The sequence below is a fragment of the Vitis riparia genome, chromosome 19, assembly GCF_004353265.1.
Source record: "Vitis riparia cultivar Riparia Gloire de Montpellier isolate 1030 chromosome 19, EGFV_Vit.rip_1.0, whole genome shotgun sequence".
NCBI lineage: Eukaryota > Viridiplantae > Streptophyta > Magnoliopsida > Vitales > Vitaceae > Vitis > Vitis riparia.
The window spans coordinates 10,073,965-10,092,861 of NC_048449.1; positions in this window are offsets into that span (position 1 = coordinate 10,073,965).

Sequence of the window (18,897 nt, forward strand, 5' to 3'; positions counted from 1 at the left end):
TAATAATATTTGGAGAAAAAATTTTTTGACCTTAAATCATCTACCATCTTCTCAACTAAATCATTGAAAATATGGTTAAACACTCCTATATGGACACATAACTTAGGAGAAATATAAAATTTGTGTCATTGTATAATGGTATTACACTAACTGTACAAGGGAAATGTATTAATTATACAAAGGTGTACAATATTACCCTTTGTGAATGATTTTAATGGATTCTAAACTACTTTTTTATTTTCTTTGTCACCCAATGATTGTACACTTATGTCATGCACTTTATTTAACTCTTATATGAAAATTCTAATATTTTTCCCAATAATGATATTTGGGGAAAAAAATTGACCCTAAGTCATCTACCATTTTCTCAACCAAACCATTGAAAATATGATTAATACACCTACATGGATATATAAATTAGGAGATATATGAAATTTATGTCATTGTACAAGGGTAGTACACGGGTAGTACACTAACTGTATAAGGATATTACACTAACTATACAAGGGAAATGTGCTAAGTGTACAAGGGTGTATAAAGTTTCTAATAGGTTTTATACGATTTTTAAATAACTTGAATTTGACATTAAGACGATTATTGATATATTTTTTTTCTTTTTTTACCAAACTATGTCATTAAGACATTCTCTACAAAAATTAACACATAGGAAATAAAATTAAAATCAATCATGTTTGAATTGTTCATTATAAGTAAACTAAATGAAATATATATTTTTACTATTTTGCCTTTGTAAATATAATTTCATTGTTATCAATAGAGATTAAAAAAAATCATATTTAAATGGCATTAAAAATAAAAAATTATTTTTATAACATTTTTATTTTTTAAAATCATTAATTTAAATTATGAAATTAGTTTTAAAGTTAAAAATATTTGTTGTAATTATAGTTTTGAAGATTTCATGATTTTTATCTTATTACTTTGAAAAAATTGTTTTAATAAGAAAGTATTTATTTTAATGGTTTTAAATATTTAAATCTTTATTAAAAAATATTTAGGATTAGTGTGGAGAGCAATTAGGTAATTTTGGAATGGAGAAATTTTGAATATTTTTGAAGACTTTAATTCGGTCAATTACTCTATTTACATTTTCAAAATTATTGGAAGGTTGGTAAATTAATCTTATAAGTATTGTCTTCTTGATTAATATTATATATATATATATATATATATATATATATATATATATATATATATATATATATATATATATATATATATGCATGTGAGTATTTATATTATATTCAAAAAAAATAATAAACACCATGTGTCTAATTTGCAAGTTAGAAAAAAAATTAATAATATTTTATGAGGTATTTAAAAAGTATTTATTATATGTTCTATAAATTTGAAAAAAATATAATATTTGATAATATCTAATTTACAAGTCAGAGTAAACAAATAATACTAATATTTTAGGAGGTGTTTAAAAATTATTTAATATATAAAAGAAATAATATAGGTTTGAAATAAAGAATGATATTTATTATATATTATGTAAGTTTGAAAAAAAGAATAATATTTGATAAGGTATTTAAAAGTTATTCACTTCAAAAATACATTTGGTAATAATAATTTTTAACCATCTTTCATATTTGATGAAGAAAAATGATTCAAGTTGGTTCCACTATTAAATAGGTGAGAGAAGGGCAAAAAAGTCAAAGAGAGAATGAGAAAGGTGAGGTGATTGGTTAGTTTTTTCATTTAATAGTCAAGGGTATTTTAGGGATTTTTTAAAGACAATATTCTTACTCTCAATTTCCACTCTTTCATTGGGTGTTGGGCTTAAATATGAAACTTATATGGACCATACATTAATTTTTGGGCCCAGCTAGGCCCAAAACACAATTTTCCCAAAATTCAACTCACTTAATTGACCAATAAAATATTTCGAATTCCGTCAATCCAAAATTGACACGTGTTCTCCAATCATTTTTTTTTTTTGTTTTTTGTTTTTACTTTTCAACCACCGTCCAATAGAAGACTTTTCAAACTTGAAATTCCAACATGACCTAAAATACCCTGTCATTACATTCTACCCCCCTAAAAGAAATCTCATCTTAAAATTTAAACGAGCTTACCTAAAAAATTATAGAAGAGTTGCAGATAGTGTCGTCTTATTTCTTCCTTAGGTTCCCAAGTGGCTTCTTGCATCCCATGGTGTTGCCACCACACTTTGACTGCAAGAATTACCATGTTCCTGAACCTAGGCTCTCCAATTTCTAGAATTTGCAAAGGTTTCTTCACATAAGAAGTATCTTCGATAATTTGAACATCTTGCAAGTCAACTACCCAAGTTGGATCTGGAGTACACTTCCTTAGCATTAACACATGGAAGACATTATGTACGTGAGACAATTGTTAAGGCAAGATTAACTTGTATGCCACTAGGCCTACTCTCTTATTGATCTGAAACGGTTCCACAAATCTAGGGGTTAACTTCCCCATTTTCCCAAATCGAAATATGCCTCTTCGATGGGACACCTTAATAAAAACCTAATCCACTTCTTCAAACTCCAAAGCTCTTCTCGTTTGGTCTGCATAACTTTTCTATTTATCTTGAGCGGTCTTAAGCTTTTCATTGATGAATTATATATTTTCTGTAGTCTCTTGGACAATCACAGGTCCCAACAAACTACTCTCACCCAACTCTGTCCAACACAAGGGCGATCTACAAGGTCTCCCATAGAGTGTTTCATAAGGTGTCATGCCAATGCTAGATTGTTAATTGTTGTTATAAGCAAACTCTGCCAAAGATAAGTAGTCTACCCAATTCCCTTCAAAGTCCAAAACACAAGCCCTTAACATGTCTTCTAAAAATCAAGATACTCTTTTTGACTGACCATCTGTTTGAGGGTGAAAAACGGTGCTAAAATTCAATTGGGTGCTTAAAACCCTTTGTAAACTCTACCAAAATTGAGAAGTAAACTTAGGGTCCTTGTCAGACACTATAGACAAAGGTATCTCATGCAACCTCACAATCTCCTATATATACAACTTAGTGAGAGAATTCATGGAGTCAATAGTCTTCATGGATAGAAATTGAGCTGACTTAGTAAGACAATCCACAATCACCCAAACTCCATTTTTTTTATGTCTAGTTCTTGACAACCCTATCACAAAGTCCATAGTGATATAATCCAACTTCCACTCTCAAGTATAGGTAAAGGTTGCAACAACCCTGCAGGCTCTGGTGTTTAGTTTTTACTTGCTGACATATTTGACAGTTGGCTACATATTGAGCATTGTATCTCTTCATCCCACTCCACCAGAATTGTTTCTTTAAGTTTTGATACATTTTGGTACTCCTAAGGTGGATGGTATACTTTGCTCTATGAGCATTTGCTAGAAGTTCATTCCTCAACTCCACATCCTTTAGCACACACAATCTTCCTTTAAATCTCACATTCCCATCTACATGCATAAACCAATTTTCATCTACTTCACTTCTACCAACTAGGCTTTAACTCTTTCTAAAAACTCATCATGAACTTGGGTCTCCACTATTCTTTGGATAATCATTGGTCTAGCTGATATATTGTACAAGCATGGACCTTGTCCTTCCCAACCAAGACATAACTTAAAATTCTCAATAGTTGCATGCATCTCAAACTCTCTCAACCACAAGTTAGACAACTGGCCATAACTCTTCCTACTTAAGGCATCTGCTACAACATTTGTTTTTCCAGGATGGTAATGAAGAGCAAAATCATAATCTTACAATGTCTCCATCCATATTCTCTGCCTAGAGTTCATATCTTTTTTTAGTGAAGATGTATTTCAAACTCTTATGATCAAAGAACGCCTCAAACTTCTGTCCACTCCAAGTCTTAAGGGCAAACACCATTGCTATAAGCTCCAAATTATGTGTTGTATAGTTCCGCTCATGTGGTTTTAATTTCCTTGAGGCATAAGCTATCATCTCACCTTGTTGCATTAGCATGCACTCTAACCCCACTATAGAAGCAACACAATAAATCGTAAACAACTCTCTACTAATAGGAGTAGTTAACACTGGAGCAGTGGTCAATTTTCGCTTCAAATCCTAGAAAACATTCTCACACTCATCATTTCATCAAATTTCACTTCTTTTCTAGTCAATTGAGTCATCGATGTTGCAATTCTAGAGAAGTCTTTCACAAACCTCCTATAGTATCAAGCTAAGCCTAAGAAACTTCTAACTTCAAACCCATTAGTAGGCCTTTGCTACTCATGCACACATTCCACCTTGAAATGGTCCACTACTATTCCTATCTCAGAAACCACGTGGCTTAAGAAATTCATTCCAGCAAGCCAAAATTCACTTTTGTCCAACTTTCCATACAAGTGGTGTCTTCTTAAACTTCTAAGTGTGGTCACCAAATGTTGTTTATGTTCTTCCAAACTCCTTGGGTAAATCAAGAAGTCATCCACAAAGACAATCACAAACTGATCCAAGTAAGCACGAAATATTCTATTCATTAAATTCATGAAAGCAACACGGACATTAGTTAACCCAAAAGGTATGACTAAGAATTCATAATGCCCATATCTCGTTTTAAAAGTGGTCTTGGGGACATCTTCTTCTCTAACCCTCAATTGATGATACCCAGTTCTTAAGTCAATCTTATTAAAATACTTTGCACTCTTCAATTGATCAAACAAGTCATCTATCCTTGGAAAATGATACTTATTCTTCATGGTAACTCTATTCAACTTCCTATAGTCAATACATAACCTTAACGTGCCATCTTTCTTCTTCACAAACAACACTTGGGCTCCCCATGGCGATGTACTTGGACGAATAAAACCCTTACTCAACAATTCCTCAAACTGAGTTTTCAATTCCTTTAACTCAAGAGGGGTCATCCTATAGGGAGCTACTGAAATATGATCCGTTCTTGGATATACTTCAATAGAGAAATCAAACTCTTTATGTGGCGATAAACCTGGTAGCCCGTCTAAAAATACATCCTAAAACTTCCTCACCACTGGAATTTCTATAATGTCCTTCTAGGCTTTCTCCTTACTATGAAGGCAAACTAGGAAATTTATTAGTCTTTTCCTCAACACAAACTGATAAAACGAATCAGACTACGAAAAATGCAAACTGACACACTTTCCAGTAACAAAGCAAACCTTAAATCCCTATAGCAGACAAAATATTATCTTGCGGCGATGACAATCAATAAGCGCTCTATACACTATCAGCCAATCCATTCCTAGGATAACATCATACCCAATCATATCCAAAATTCTAAAATTCACCTTAAGTGCTTTATCCACCAAGGTAATAACGTACCCCTTGCATATTCTATCAACTCTAGAATTTGTACCCATAGGAGACTCGGTAAGTAACCAATTTTCTACCATTTCCATTTTCAACCCCAATGCATTAGCATAAGATGCATAAATAAAAGAATAAATTGCACCAGTATCAAGCAAAACACATACCTAAGTACTATAGATCAAAATCATACTTTCCACCAAAAGGGCATTATTTTCTGGCTCTATTGAGGTTAAGGCAAAAACTCTACCTGTTGTTTGCTTTCTTCTCCTTTTAGCACTCGATACCTAAGAAGATAAAGTCTAATTAGTCATAGTGGTTGTCTTGGCTCTCTACATTGCTAGGGCTAACTGCGGAATCTGATAGTAGGGTATGTGAAACTAAGGGGACTGGAAATGCAATGTTGGTTGTTGCTGGGGGCCTCCTTGAGGTTCGCCCCTTAATGAGCATGCCTTTTATAAATGATTTCCTACCCCACAACCATAACATACTCCAATAGTAGTCGCCCTTTGAGCACCCTGCTCACCTTTTGCATAGAACGAATAATGTCTCTCAAATTGCTGACCTCTTTGCCTCTGCTACTGGCTCTAAGATCTCCTCTAGGAACTTTTTCCCACTTTTTGCTTCCATTTTCTATCTTCTCTTTGTTCCCGAATTTGATAAGTGTCCTCTATGTCTTACTCAACCAATAAAGCTCTTTTAACTAGCTTAGAATAATCCTCTATAGCCAATGAGACCAATTTATTCTTATAGTAGGCCTCAATCGCTATTAGAATCTCTTGACCTTCTCTCATTCCTCACTAATCATCCCCATGGAAAATTTAGACAACTTTGAAAAATGAGATTCATATTCCAGTACTGATATAGTTCCTTGGATGAGGTGCTCAAATTCCATCATCTTAGCATGCTTAGCCACTTCTCCAAAATATTTGTCCAGGAAGAGTTTTTCAAATTCCTCTAAAGTCATCACCTTAGTGTCGTATACCATCTTTCATGGTCTCTCACCAAATATCCGCCTTATCCACTAGCATGTATGCTGCTAAACCAGGGTTCAAAAACTCGATCGAGTCTGGTACGACTCAGCCAAGTCGTATTTGCCTCGACGTCGGCCGCAACGATTCCGATACCAAATACAATTTATACCTAGACTCAATCTTGAATCAATTGGACTCGGATGACTCGATTGATATTTCGAGTTAACTCAGTCGACTCGATAAAAAAAATAAAAATCAACAAATTCCCTACAAAAGAAATCCATCACAATAAGAATCAAAATTTTCAAAGAAATTAGAGATTCCTCTACAAAAGAAAACCCGTGAAAATTTGAAACAAACCCGTGATCCTTTCAAAAACCTTTAAAAAAAGACACGGTTGAAAAATCACTTACTTAACCTTAAATCCACCATTGCTGGAGTGTAGATTTTTCATATTTGGTGCACTGCTAGAGTGCTACAACGGTGACTAGACGCCAACAAGGCAACCCTCCTCCCTCCAATTATGGTTGTGTGGTAGTAGTGGGAAGGTCCGAGTCATCTAAGAGGCTGCAAATCGTGGTTGTCGTGGTGTGTTGGGGAAGAAGCCAATAGATAATAAAGGTAAAGTTTGATTTATCTTATTTAAATCAAAACACCCCTACACTACCATAGTTAAGATTATATTTTTAAGGTAAAGTTTGATTTACCTTATTTAAATCAAAACACCTCTATATTGCCATAGTGAAGATTATATTTTTAAGGTAAAGTTTGATTTACCTTATTTAAATCAACACACCCATACTGCCATAGTCACACTAGATTATATTTTTAATTTACTGAATCTAATTATATAAATTGATAAATTATATTTTGTTGGCTAATTTGATTCATAATTTGATATTATATTAAAAAAGTACATAATTTGAATTAATTAAAAAATATATTTAAATTTTGATTTACCTTATTATGCTGAGATTATATTTTTAATTTATTAAATTATGTAAAATTTTATTTTATAATATTAAACTAATTTACATGTATTTAAATTGGTAAAATTAGGAAATTCATGTATACAGTGTAATGTTTAGATGTAATGTTATGAAATTGAAGAATTGAAAAATAATGTTTATATGAATTTGGAGAATTTATAATGATAATATTATGATGATATTAAATATATTTATATGTAATGTTTTTATTTTATATAGAGATAATATTTTTAATTTATTAAATTATGTGATTTTTTTATCTTATAATATTAAATTGGTTCACTAAATTCTTTTTGTATGGTATAGAAATATAAAATACATTTATATGGTACAAATATTGTATTTTTAATTTATGTTTTTATCTTATAATATTGCAAAATCAAATTATATTAGAAAATTAATAATTATTTAAAACATTTTTTTTTCAAATAATCATAAATGATTTAATAATACGAAATGAAGGATATGCATTTACATGGTATAGAAAAATTACATTTATATTTGAATCAATTTTACTTCATTATATCATGTAGCTTTTTTATTTTATAATATTCTACAATTAAATTACAATAGGAAATCAATAATTATCAAAACAATAAATTGGTTCACTAAATTATTTTTGTATGGTATAGATATATAAAATACATTTATATGGTAAACTTTGTATGGTATAGATATTGTATTTTTAATTTATGTTTTTATCTTATAATATTGCAAAATGCGTGTTCTCATCTCATAGTTGCTGACGCTACAAGTTTTTTTTTTTTTTTTTTAATTTTAATTTTTATTTTCCTTGCTTTTTAATCCATCCAGAGACCAAAAAACCACTATTATAACATATTATATTGTATTTTTTTTCAATTCAATTCGTTTTTACTTCTTAATCCATTTTTTAACAACACAATAAATTATCAAACACCAACACAAAGAATTTTAATTTTCTCGAATTTATTATTAAACAATTTAATTTATTTTTTACTTAATTAGCTTTAATTAATTAATTTTTCATTTTTTGTTTCTGTTTTTTTTTTTTTTTTTTTTTTTTTTTTGCTTTTCATTTTCGGAAATTTTCAATTTCTACGATCCTAAAAAATCTTCTACCATAAAGCTAACATGGTACAAAAAATTCAACCCACTTAATTGATCAATAAAATCTTTTAAATTTTGTCAATCTGAAATTGACACGCATTCTCTAATAATTTTTTTTTTTTTACTTTTCAATTATCGTCCAATAGAAGACTTTTCAAACTTGCAATTCCAAAGTGGCTTAAAATACTTGGTCATTACATAGGCTCCGTCCAAATCACCAAAAAATTTCTTAAAATCCACAAAAGATTTCTATTCAAAATATAAAATAAAAAAAAAAATCCAAAAATGAATGTCCACCATTTTGAATCCAAGTTCATTAGTGTTGATACCACATTGTTTTCGCCAAAATCTTCCACTATAAAGCCTTATTTTTTTTCCCAAATTCTCTCCAAATTCCATATCCATAAAAACCCTAACCTTAGTTCTCAAGCTTCTTTGGTGCAGTGCTCTCCTTTGCTATAGAAGATGCGAGGCTTAAAAAGCTTTAAGAGAAGAAGTAGCCCTTGTACGCTCCCAGCCTTCCTTGTGCGGAGACATGGTTGAAGAATCTCAGGATTTTTTTTAGCAAAGAAGATCGAGCCATTTGGCTAGTGGAAAAGCCTAAGTGGCACTCCCAGCTCTCGTTCGTTGTCACCAATGTCTGTATCAGGCCTTTGGTGGCTTTTTGAACTAGTTTGGTGGTTTTATAATGTGGGTTTGGATTATTTCATTTATTATATTCATGACTTTGAAGTTGAAAATTTTTAATGTTTAATTTTTAAATAATTTGGCCAAATTTTGCAAAATACTTTTTAAGATTGGTTTTCTAAATAATTTGATTACAATTTAGTCGGAATATTCTGTTTTTAAAATTTGAGGTTACGTTTGATTCTCGGAAAATACTAATGTTTGGTTCTCATAAAGTATTAATTGTGCTTGGTTCTCGAAAAATACTAAGGAAAGGAAAGGAAAAAAATACAAAGGAAAATGAATTTTTTTATATTTGGTTGTCTTATGAAAAATATAAAAGAAAATCAAATATAATTAAAATTAATTAAAATTTTATGTATATTTAAATTATTTAATCTTTATATCAATAGTTAAAATAAATAAAATGAGTTTGAAGTAACAAATAAAAATAATTTATCGACTTTTAATCTATTTTTTATTTTCTTTCACTTTTTCTTTCTTATTACTTTTCCTCTCAATTTTATTTCCCTCACATTTTCTCTCAAATTTTCCGAGAACTGAAAATTTTAAGTAAAGATGCAAATGAAAGAAAATAGAGAGGAAAAGTAGAAGGAAAGAAACAATGAAGAAAAATAAAAAATAAGTTTAAATTTAATAAATTATTTTTATATATTTCTTCAAACTCATTTTACTTATTTATATCTATTATATCAGATAAAATAATTTAAATATATATAAATTTCAAATTAATTTTAATTATATTTGATTTTCTTTTATATTTTTTCTATAGTGAAACTAAACATGAGAGAACCATTTTCTTTAATAGTTTTTTTTCTTTCCTTAGTATTTTCTAGGAACCAAACATATTCTAAGGAAAGAAAAAAATGTAAAAGAAAATAATTTACTCATGTTTGGTTGTTTTATGAAATATATACAAAACAACAAAAAATACATAAGTTTCTAACATGTTTTAATTATAGTTGATTTTATATATATATATATATATATATAGATAAAATCAACTATAATTAAAACTAGTTAGAAACTTATGTATTTTTAAATTATTTAATCTTTATATTGATAAATTAAAATAAGTAAAATAAGTTTGAAATAAAAAATAAAAACAATTTATCAACTTTTGATCTATTTTTTTTTATTTTTCTTTTCTTCTACTTTTCCTTTGTAATTTTTTTTTTTTAGAAACCAAACATAGCCTAAATGATGTTGCAACTTGCATGAGAACAAAATAAAAAAGTTAGAAGTGAATTTTCAATCAAAATAGGCTTAAAATAAGGCTTGAAATCAAGCTCCTCTATATTTGGATTCTTTGCAAATGAATAGGTGGGCTATTTTGGAGGAGGTTTCTTGATGCGTGTTGGTCATGAGGAAAATAATTTTAATTGAATATGTATAAATCATAGAAGAGTAAATGAGAATGTTGTTGGTGTTATGATGTTGGAAGGTTACAAAACTACATTTGGTTAAAAAATGAGAAAGGACTGAGGAATTTAGAAAAGAGATGCTCATTGTGATTATGTCATTCACTCTTGCTAGTTCATGGCTGCAATTTGAGGTCATCTTCATTGTTGGAAAAGATTGTATAAACAAAAGTGTATTGCTAAATAACATGAATGGGCTCTACAATTGACTTCTTCAAATAGATATAAATAGTAACTAACTATCCATGGATTTGCAGATAATTATATTTGTCCATTGTGTTTATTCGACTAAGAAAATTGTATAGTTCATATTGTGTCAATAAGCATTTTCCCAAACAAATAATTAGGATCGAAAACCATGGCATATATCAGTTCTCGACTTGTTCCTTCCACGAGCATGCATATGGGGTGAGAAAGGGGTGGGAGGTGGGTTGGGTTGCATAGTTTTTTTGCCAATGCCATAAACTATTGTTTGTTATGGTTTGATGGCAAACCCAACCTAGACCAAACAAAATTTCAGTCAAAAGACATTTTTATTGTATCTTGTACTACCTAAAAAGGTTGTTTTGTGTTGTTGTTTCTACACTTGGGTTACAATCTATTTTTCTTTGGATTTCCTTCTTATTTTTGTTTTTTGCAACCACCATGTGGATCATGAATATTATATTTAACTTGCATGTACCTGGAAAGTGGATAGGGAAATATGGAGAAGGATGTAGAGAGGATATTCAATTATGCACTAAGCAAAGGGGATATTGAGAATGCCATACTCAGAGGACCATAAGAAAATGAGCTAAGTCTAGTTTTTTCTTGGTCTAATTGATGTCCTCATGTTTGACTACCTCACACCAGGTCTTTTTTTACCTAATAGCTAGATAATCAAATTTAGAGTTAGTTGTTCATTATTTGTTCAAATATGTCAATGATCTTCTGTTTTTCCTACTCTTAAAAGAGAGATTCTAACTAATTATGTGTGTTCAATTTCATGAGTATAAAACATTTTTTTTTTGAATTTTTATGTTTCAATATCCTTTAAAGTTTGTAGCATTAGTACTCAATTCCTTTTTTCCCTTTATTGCCTTTTGTTCTCATTAGAATTCCAATCCATGCAATATAGTAGCTTGGTGAATTGTGACAATAGATAGCCTTACATTATGATTCACCATACATCTTATCCAGTGTACGTCATATAAACTAGAGCACTCATCATAAGAAAAACATCCTAATAGCCAAGACACGTTATTCCTCCAATTAGGAGATGGTAAACTATAGTTTCAAATGGATTACCCAAATCCATGAATCGACTATGAATAATTCATCACTCTGTAAGGAACCTATGATTTGAATCTTTTATGGAACTCCTAATGCACCCAAGTCATAAACAATACAAGAAATGTGAGACATTTTTGCTCAAATAATTGATTAATGCAAAAGGGATAGTAAAGGGAAACTAAGAAACATAAATAAATAATTTATAAATAAATCTCTATATATTGCATCATGTTATGCTTTCTAAGGCTCAATCCCAACAAATCCTACTAGCCCTAAAGTATGATGGGAACAAATCTAACACTTAAACTATCCCTATGACCATCAAAGATTAGTAGACAGTTTTCGTGAAGAGATCCACTAGGTTTTCTACAAATGATATTCTATGTAACCACATTTCCTCTCATTATTATCTCACATATCAAGTGATGTTTCATCTCAATTTGTTTATTGTTCCAGTGGTTTCTTGGTTCTTTAGACTATGCCACTACTCCATTGTTATCACAAAATAGTATCAAGGGTGAGACAACTAAGGGTACTATCCCAAATCCCATCAAGAACTTCTGAAGCCAAATAACTTACTTTACTGTTTTAGAAGCGACAACATACTTGACTTCCATAATGAAGTCAACAATACAAGATTGTATCACACTTCTCCAACTAACAACCCCACCACCTAGAGTAAATACAAACTCGGAGGTAAACTTATGAGAGTCTTTATCAGACTAAAAGTCTAAATCCGTATACCTAAGGGGTAACAACTCATTGTAATGATACACCAACATATAATCTCTTGTTCTTCGAAGATACTTGAGTATATCCTTAACTGTCGTCTAATGTTCCATGGTTAGATTAGACTGATATCTACTCACCATTCCTATTGCAAAGCAAATATTTGGTTTTGTATATAGCATCGCATACATAAGACTATCTACTACATAAGTATAAGATATTACCTTCATAAGATCCTTTTCCTTAATCATCTTAGAACACTGATCTTTAGCAGTGATGAAAAAATTGGAAAATATTGTTGAAATATCAACAATATTTCGGATATCGGAGGTGGTCGTAATGAAATCGGCCACCGATTATCGATTGGGGGATTTTTTTAGCAAAAAATTGGAAATATTGCCGATATTTTGGTACAAAACCGAAAATTCGTTGACAAATAAAAAATGGGGAGCACGTGTGCGTGAAGAAAATTTTCCTAAAAAGTCACCAATTTTTCGTGATTTTATTGTCAATTTTTTTCACGATTTATTGGCGATTTCTCTTAAAAATCGCCGATTTTTTTGGGTAATGCCATTTTTTCCATATGTTTTTTATTTTTATTTTTTAATTATCCATTTTCAATTTATTTTTCCTTTTAAATTTATATTATCATTTTATTTTATATTATCCTTTTATTTTTAACTACTTTTCATATTTATCTCATTAATCCTATTTTTAAAAATTATTATCACTCCACTCTTAAATTTATTTTATATTTATCCTTTCAATTTTATTTAATTTTAAATGTTTTTATTTTAAAATATTAAAAATATAATTTTACCCAAAAAAAATTGCTAGAATATAAAAATTAAGGATGTTCTAATATTTTATAAATTAAAATTAATTTGATAAGACAAATTATGAATAATTTTAATTGTTTAAATAAATTAATGTTAATAAAAAAGTTATTATCACATATTTTTAATAAAATTTTAGAAATTAAATCTCAAATAAAATATTTTATATAAATTAATTAATTTTTCATTTAAAATGTAATAAAACATGTTTTCATAAAAGTATTTTAAATTTTTTAAAATAAATGAATATAAATATATTAAAAGAATTTAAGCTATTTTTTTTTAATAAAAATTTGATAAATATTACATTTAATCGTACTTATGTCAATTACACTTACAAAATAACTTTAATATGTGTATTATTTCTTATTTTATCATTTTTTTTAAAAAGTTTTCTAAGCATTTCCATTAATTTTGAATCATTTATATTCAATCGATATTTGTGTAAAAATATCCACCGATATTTCTTTGATATTTCTGATATATCCATAAAATTCAAGTACCGATATATTTAAACCTTGATCTTTAGAAAAAGGCGCTTCATGCTTGAAGGGTAGCATACTCTTCTTGGAGTCATGCATCACATAATTGACTAAAAACTTGTCAATGTAGGTGGCCTGAAACAATAAAATCTTTCTATTTTTATGATCTTGAAGGACGTTAATCTCGAGAATATATTGTGCCTTGCCCAGATCTTTCATCTGGAATTGAGTAAGTAACCAAATCATAATTGATAACAATAACTCTACATCATTCCTAATGAGTAGACTGTCATTGACGTACTAGACCAAAAATACAACTATGCTTCCTTATGTCTTTTGGTACACATAAGGCTCATCCTCATTCTAATCAAAATTAATAGTCTTGATAGTCTTATCAAAACGCCTATTCCATGAGTGAGATGTTTGTTTTAATCCATAAATGAATTTATGTAACTTGCACACAAGGTGTTTTTAACATTTTGCTATGAATATGTATGGTTGCATCAATAGATGCTCTTTTCAAGAACGTTGTTTTGACATTTATTTTCCATATTTCATAATTGAGATGTGTCACAATGGATAAAAGTATTCTGATGGATTTGAACATAACTATTGGTTAGAAGGTTTCCTTATATTTGAAACTAAGTTTCTAACTATAACTTTTCACTACCAATCTAGCCTTATACATTTCAACCTTTTCATTTACCCATTTCTTCCTCTTGTAGACCCACTTGAACCCTATGAGGTTTATCCTTTTAGGTGCTTTTATAAGATCCCAAACTCTATTAGAATACATAGATTCTAACTTTGTCTTCATAGCTACTTGCCATAGAATAATATTATCACTACTCATTGTTTCATCATAATTAGTGGCATCGGTCTTATGTTCCTCTAGAATCCCCTTGAAAGACTCTCCCAAATACATAAACCTATTTGTTTGCATAACAACCCCCCTATTACAATGAGTCATTAGTGTACTAGAATTGACTAGAATGGTAGGTGTTGGAACCCCTGCCCATAATCTCTTGTGGTAATGTGGGAGTATATTTAAGTGTCTTCTAATCTATATCACGTTTTGCCTTGTTATTCATGATATAGTCTTCTTTTAGGAATCTAGCATTTGTACTAACAAATACCTTCTAGTTGACCTAACCATAAAAATAATGCCCTTTAATTCCTTTTAGATAACTTACAAACTGATATACCTCATACCTTACTTCTAATTTATTTATCTTTGATTTCAGCACATGTGTTGGGCACCCCTAATGTGAATGTGTTGCAAACTAAATTTGCAACCTTTTACGTCTTTATAAGAGTTAAAGATATCGACTTGGAAGACACGAGGTTGAGAAGGTAAGTCCTAGTATCCAAGGCATATACCTAAAAAGATATAGGAAGTGATGAAATACTCATTATAGATCTCACCATCCATCAATGTTCGATTTCTTCTTTTTTTACTCAATTTTACTATGTGCACTCAATTGGGATATAATCTTGTGCTCCTTAAGGGAAAAATTGAACTAGGTAGACATGTACTCTTACCTCGATCAGATTGAAAAGCCTTGACACATTTATCCAATTGGTTTTTTGATTTCGCTTTAAATTCAATGAATTTTTTCAAGGCATCAAATTGCTTATGCATTAGGTAAACACATATGAACCTAGAGTAATTAACCATAAACATAATGAAATACTCACACCCTCCTCGTGCATGGACATTAAAAGGCTCACACATGTTAGTATGCACTCTAAACACTCTTTGGCTCTATATCCTTTAGCAATAAAGGGTTTCTTAGTCCTTTTGCCTTCTATACAGTATTTGTATATTGAAAGATCCTCTGGAATTAAGGATGGTAAAATTTTAGACTTAATCAATTTTTGGATCTTGTATAGATTAATATGACCTAGGTGTATGTGTCGGGTTCTTTTTTTTTTTTTTTTCCTGTGAGATATGAAAAATCTCATTACTTGGAAAAATAGATGATGAAGAAACACAATAAAGGTTATCTATCAATGATCTTGAGCATATAAACAAATCATGCAATTTAATAAAAACTTGTTTATTATAAAAAAAAATGAATAATTTAGTTTACATAAACTGGAAATCGAAATCAAATTCTTCATAGACTTAGGAACATAAATATAATCTCTTAATACTAAAAAAACTACTATAGGAAAAGATAAGGGTAACATCTTCCACTACCTATACAACAACTTTCACTTCAGAAACTAAGGTTAGGTAGATATCCCTATCATTCAACTTTTTCCTTAGTTGAAACCCCTATAATGAATTACAGATGTGATTAGTGGCTCCAAAATCTATCCACTAGGATTTAGTGGAATCTAATACCAAAAATGATTTAACTAGAAGGGAATGATGCATACTTGATTGTCTTTTCAAGCATTTAGGGCATTCCTTCTTCTAGTGGTCTTTCTTACCACAATGGAAACACTTGTTCTTACTTTTGCTTTTCTTTTTCTTTCTCTTGCCCATGAACTTTTCCTTGTGCTTGGTAGACTTTGTAGTGTTCTTTTTCTTTTGGTTAAAAGAACTTGAAGTTCTTTTGGCTAAAAGCACTTGAAATTCTTTTGGCTAAAAGAACCTAAAGAACCCTTCATTACTATATGAATACCTTTCTAGTCCTTAGTGTATGTTTTAGATCTATAGAGATTTAGTTAACTTGCAAACCAAGTTTTTTTTTCCTCATTTTCTTCAAAACCTTCCCATTTGAGCATACAAATTTCTTCTTTACGCTATTTGTGAAGAAACACAATTTTCACATCTAACTATTCAAGGTGTAAATCAAATTTAGCACACATAGGTATGACTGCTCAAATTGATGTAAGTCGAGCAACTGGAAAAAAAATCTTGTTGAAATCAATACCTTCTTTCTAAACTTGTCCTTTAATCACCAGTCTTGCACAATACTACTCCATTTAATCATTTTTATCACATTTGATCTTATAGACCCATTGTTTCCAATAGTTTTTCTTTAGGTGGTAGTGGCATAAGTTTCCATATTTGGTTCTTATGCAAGACTTCAACCTTTTCTTGTATTGTTGTCACCCATAAAGATGAATCTGAATTGTTTATGACCTCCTAATAATATGAAGGCTCTCCATCTTCTATAAGGAGACAGTATGTAACATTAGTTGTTATAATGAACTTTGAGTGCTAAGAAGGTTTTTTTCTTTCTCGAGTTGATTGTCACACTTCAAGTGTCTCAGACTCGATAGGTACTTGTTCATTGTGTCTTGAAATTACTTCAAAAGATTTTGGTTGTTTTTCTTCTAACTATTCATCTTCAATGAAACTTGTAGTATCTGCATTTTTCATTAATGTGCTATCTCCTTATTCACTTTGTAGCATGTCTTCTATAAAAGTGAAATCTTTAGTGATGATAACCTTGCGAGCAATGAGATCCCACAAGTAATACCCTTTTACTCCATTAGCATACCTTAAGAATATACATTTTTTGGATTTTGGATTCAATTTTTTTCTTTTTTGGTCATTATATATCACATAAGTGGGATACCCAAATATGTATAAGGAGGAATAGTCTGTTGGCTTACTAGTCCACATCTTTATAGGTGTCTTCATCTCAATTGCTATTGATGGAGACCTATTAATTATATAGCATACAATTTTGGCTAGTTCATTCCAATGTTTTAGGTAGTCTTGTAGTCTTCAACTACTTTCATTTTTTCTACTAGAGTTCTACTTGTTCGTTTTGCTATACTATTTTGTTGTGGAATGTAAGCAACAGTTTTTTTTGTCATTGTACGTCTTCTTGATTATAAAATGCATCAACTCCCTGAACAATGACATCAAAATGCATTAAATTATAGATATTTTCTATAATTTTAATTAAAATGTACTTAATAATTTTAATAATTTTCTATAATTTAAATTAAAAAATGTTTAATAATTTAAAGTTATTGAGTCAAAATTGAGTGAAAAATGTCTATGTTTAGTATGGCAAAAAGAGATATCTTCACCAACTTCCAGCAATTGATAGATAGCCTTAAAGTCACTAAAAGAAGGCCTTTATCATAGCATATTTATTAACAAATGCTCTAATTTTCCCTTTTTATTACATAGAGAGACATTAATAAATCAAGGGTGCAATTTGGGTTTAATGACCCCAACTTGAACTCAATTTTATTTGAAATTTCAAAGTTAGAGCCTCACCAAACCTATAATCTACTAATAATCCATCATCATCATTATCTTATATTTATGTTTTACTAATACATTTCTTTAGAAATTGAAATAAGAGCATAAAATAAAACCTTATGTAAACTTGAAATCGATATCCCCATCCATTTGCTCCCACTTTTTTCTTTTTTTCCTCTAAATAATCTATTATTGGAGCCTAACCAAGTCTTTATTAGTAGATTATAGTTAAAAAACAAATAGTCATTTCAAATCCAAATATATATATATATATATATATATATATATATATATATATATATATATATATATATATATATATATATATATATATATATATATATATATATATTTATTTATTTATTTATTTATATTTAAAACTTATATTTAAGTTTTGATACGATAAAGCATGCATAGGTGATTATATCACATTAGTGAATTAGAGAGAAGCTATGAGGTATTTTCTCATAATTTAAAGACTTAAAACTTCGACATCCCCCAACCACTATGTCAACTTTTAGGTGAGATTTTAAGTTCATGATGTTGGACCCAAACCTCTTCTACGAAGGAACCACAAATTATGAGAGAGAGAGAGAGAGAGAGAGAGAGAGAGAGAGAGAGAGAGAGAGAGAGAGAGAGGATGTCAAGCCTTGAGTCTCACTTTGATTATCTAGTAGATTCTAGTCTTGGTTGGGCTCCAATTTTGAAATTTCAAATAAAATTAAGCTCAAGTCCGTGTCATTAAACCCAAATTGCACCCTTAGTTAATTAATCAATTAATGTTTTTCTATGTAATAAAAAAGGAATACTAAGACCATGTTTGGTTTTGAAAAATTTGAGGGAAGATATGAGAGAAAGAAAATAGGGAGGAAAAATAGAAGGGAAGAAAAAGTGAAAAAAAAAAAAAAATAAAGTCAATAAATTAATTTTATATCATGTTTTAAATTCATTTGA